This window comes from Rhipicephalus sanguineus, chromosome 1, assembly GCF_013339695.2.
Source record: "Rhipicephalus sanguineus isolate Rsan-2018 chromosome 1, BIME_Rsan_1.4, whole genome shotgun sequence".
In the NCBI taxonomy this organism is placed as follows: domain Eukaryota; kingdom Metazoa; phylum Arthropoda; class Arachnida; order Ixodida; family Ixodidae; genus Rhipicephalus; species Rhipicephalus sanguineus.
In genome coordinates, this window is record NC_051176.1 from 122,306,096 (window position 1) to 122,310,573 (window position 4,478).

Below are 4,478 nucleotides of genomic sequence, written 5' to 3' on the forward strand. Positions count from 1 at the left end.
GCTAGAGGCCCGTGTGCTTAGACGTAGGTGCACGTTAATGAACCCCAGGCGGTCAAAATTTCCGGAGCCCTCCAATAAGGCATCCCTCATAATCGTATTGTGGTTTCGGCCCGTAAAACACCAGCAATTATTACGTCAGCGGCTCATTGTACAAGCATGTCATTCAGCGCACCACGATATCAAATATGTTTGCTGCTCTATTGATACATATAGATACATAGAATAGGCCTATTAACCTGGATTGTACCATGATCGACCTTGATTATCTCACCACAGGTGCACATAAATAAGAACAACAGGAAGCAAGGAATAAAGAAAAACTTTAACAGCGTAGCTCTTTAAAAACAGCTTTTCGTTCCGCCGTTTCGCGCAGAAAACTAAGCTGCGCCTAGCGCGTGCAACGCAATAACTCGACCGTCTGTATCGTCTAGTAATTTGGCGGATAATATGGCATGTGGCCAGCACACCCATTGAGGTTTACGCGATATATGTGCAATATAGGCGTTTTCTGCTATGCGAGTGCCGTTTAAAGAAAATAAGAGGGAAGCCAGAACAGGTGAACGGAAGAGAAAGAAGCAGAAAGAGAAAGATTGGGAAAGAAGAAGGAACAGAGAAAGGACTTTACTACTTAGGGACCTGCTAAGCAAGACCACGATGATTGAAACCGTATTAATTAACACTTTGCTAATTAAAGCCACACTAATTAAAGCTGTGCTAATAATCTAGGTCGGCCACAAGTAATGCTGTTAGTCTAGCCTTGCACCATAATGCAAGCTGCCCACATCGTTCTTCGTAACTACCGCAAATAAAAAAATTACAGGTGGTGAAAAACAACAGAATTCACACACTTAGAGGCCGGCTATCTTTTCGAAGCAACCATTAATCGTATTTTTCACCATGCTAATTTTTTTTGTGTGTGTGTGTGCATCTAACGTAGAACTTACATTCCTACTTGTGCGTTTTCGTGCGCGCGGTCAACGTAAAACTGTAGAGCCACCAAGACAGCAGCAAGTATACAACCCGAGGTGACGTAAGAAAGTTGGTGTGTTCGGCTAACCACCAACCTAACGCCTTCAACAGGCAAATGCAGACTGAAAAAAAAAAGAGCTTTTAGACCATACCCCTTACTTCTCTACGCTCTCTAAGAACATATTTCTCGTATTTCTAGCCTCTCTTTTTTTTCTGCTACGTCATTTCTCTCCCTCCCCCCTTTTTTTTTTATACCACACGAAAGTTGTGTTATGAGTTGTGTTAAGCAGTCCGTATAGATGACGTATGCAGTACGTGCCTCATTATACGCGTGACCCTCATGCGCACGTCGCATCTCTTCTCAAAGCTCCCGCACTTTGCTGTTCATAGCTCGATATTCTAACTTAGTTTGGCTGTTTTTCATGCGGCACATTCAAGAGGGAGAGAAAACTGTGGCGGGGTGGTGTCGAAGGAAAAAAAAATAACTACTCTAAGGGCTGCACGAGTTGGAGGTCATAATTTTGGCCAGCTCCTTTTACGGCCCCAGCAATCGCTTGCAGGAAGAAGCCTGCATCACTGCCAGGGCGTTATCACCGAGTGGAAAAAGAGACTTTCCCAAAGATTCAGCGCAAGACGCATCTGTAAATTCCTAAATTTCTCTTCGCGCCTTTCGTTATTCCCAATACTACGATCGCGTTTCCGCGCAGAGAAGTGGCGGCGCACCTAGTGAGTGGCCTGCCGTAGTGCTGGTTTCCCCGTGCCATGCATTGCAGAAGTAGTTGGAAAAGGACACCCGGAAACGATACCCCCTCATTGTGTCATTTCCGGTTATAGCGAGACAGATATAAAAAAAAGTTAAGAAGCGTCGTCGAATTCTCTTCGAGAGCTCGCTGCCTTCTTTTCCGGCTCGCTGCTTTTCATGCATTCATTACCGCGCTTCATACTTCCAGATACGAACGTATCAAAAATATATGCTCTGCTTTGGGCAAAAATAAAAAAAAAGAAAAAAATCAATGCTGGGCCAGACTCCGCTATCAACGAACGGCTTCTTACACGCGGCACGAAGGCACCCAACGACTCCCAAAAAGTTAGAGGCGCTCTTTCTTTACGTATGGCTTCCTGCTGCGTTTCTGCGTAGCGCCTATGGCGATGGGTGGAGTGAGCGCCCGAATGAAGGAGCAAAGAGTAGGAGAATTTAACTACGTCTACAATAAATTCAAACATCGCAAAAGAAAGGGGAAAAATACATCGTCAATTATGCTTTAATCTTGCGTTAACCTCCCATCCTGCCCCGCTTCTCTCGACCGTTTGTTTCCACGCGGATCGAGAGGCGAGTGCAAGACATGCGGCTGCCTCTGCAGAGTTCGTCGGTAAACTTTCATGCACTCAAGAACGTGACCGAGTGCTTTTTTTATCCCTCACTGATGGACCGCCTACAGTAAAAAGCCAAGCAGAAAGAAGGGAAAGAAGCGCGAGAAAACGCTCCCAATCATTGTTTGGTCCTGCGGAAAGATTCACGTATCTCTTGTTCAATGTGTCCCGTGGAAATTGTCTAAAGCCTTGGGAGCCGCAATCTTTCGCCGTTCTCAAAAGCACTGCCGAGGGAGGGTTTCGATGTTATTACTTTTGTCACGCACTCGCTTCAGTCAGTCTTATCTATGCACCAGTAACTATCCCTCTATGTCTCTCGCTTTTTTTTCTTCTTATTTTGTGTATGCGGTGTACCTCATTTTTTCCTCTCTTTTTTTTTCGGCTCAAGCCACTTTCGTCTTCCGTTTTGCTGAGGACTGCCGCGCACAGCGTGCTGGCTACAATGATGCAACTAAACGTGCACGAATGCAATTTGCCGCCATGGGGCCCCAGTGGGGGCAGCCGAGGCAACAGGGTTTCTGGAATGGCTCTGGAAATCGAAGTATACGCGACGACCGATGCGGAGGGAAAATTTTGGAAGAAGTGAAGCGGTTCCTCTCCGAAAGCACCCCCTGAGTGGAACTCTCCGCGTGCTCTATCGGCTCCGTCGGTAGTCTGCCGGACAAAAAGTGCGTTCGATGACGCATTGAGCTATAGTGCCTGCTTTGAAGACTTCTTTTTTTTTTTACGTTTCCTCTAAAGCGTATTGCTTCCGCATGTTGCAAAGTTTCCGACGTGAGGACAGCATACGTCGATGCTTGCCTTTTAGGCTCGAGCATCTTTATCGGAACACTGGATGCGGAGTTACGAACGCTGCTGTCGACGTTGCCGAGCGAAGAACGGCATCGGCTACTTGGTCAGCATTTTATTACGAAACAAGTACAAGAGCGTTTCCGTGGTGACGACGCCGCAGTATTTTATGCCGCAAGTTATCGAAACAGATACACAAAGAAATGCAGTTGTCTGAGTATCTTTTTGTACATACATACCACAGGCGTTTCATACTATATAGACTGCTCATATTTCTTTGCCTTGACGCAGTGCGGTGCAAGCAAAGGAAAGCCTGTTTCTTTTTGCATCTCGCGTTCAACGTAGAGTAGAGAAGTTTACCGTAGTGCGCAGGGGCGTATATATAGAGAGAGGGTCCGGCTGTCCTGGCCCCTTTCATTTTTTACCACCCCCCACCCCACCCCCGCTTAACTTCTGGGTGTATAAGCTGAGTACGGGTGTTGATGGGCCATACACAGCTTCATGTATCAGACTTGGCATGAGCTGACCCCTCCTTCGGAAAAATCAGGTATGCGTCCCTGGTGCTGTCCACAGTATTATATACACGGTGCTTCAAGAAATGTGTCCGAAAATCCTCATTAATAAGGGACACGGAATATTTCCTCGCTGCCTTTCATAATCAGTTTTTCTGAAACGGCAGACATCTTAAGACGCCTAGAGACACCAATTGCAAAAGTAAATAAATACGTTAGGTTAATTGACATTTTTAATTAGAGGAGACAGGCGGTTGGGTGAAATGAGAGAATTTGAGTCCTTCCTGCGAAGAGCCCATCGCCGATTTGAGATTTTCAAAACGCGGCCTGTGGTGATTATTGCGGAGTAATGAAGTTCAACCAAATTCATCGGCGAAAGGAAACCGAAGCTCCAATGAGCGCGACTAGCAGAAGACCAGAATGACGTCGCCTGTCATGACAACAATTTCAGAGGTGTTCGTTCTCCTACATTCGTTAACGTACATGCGTCGTGCGTGCTATAATCCTAAGCGCAGCCCGCACACACATGAAGCGAAGGCGATCGATGGTGTATATGACTACGCTTGCTCATTTTGGGCGTTTAGGAATAATACGGCAGTTGTGCTCTTCCGCGTTTCGTTTCGGTTCCTCCAGCGAAATTAATCAGATTTCATCAGTCTGCTAAAATTACCAAAAGCTGCTTTTTGGAAATCTTAAAGCGGCAATGTGCTTTTCGCAGGAAGGGCTCCAATTCTCCCTCTTGGCCCAACCGCCTGTTTCCACTAATTCAAGAGTTAACTTAATTTCTTTAATCACTGCTGTAACTGATGTATCTAGCCATCTTAAGATGTCTGCCAC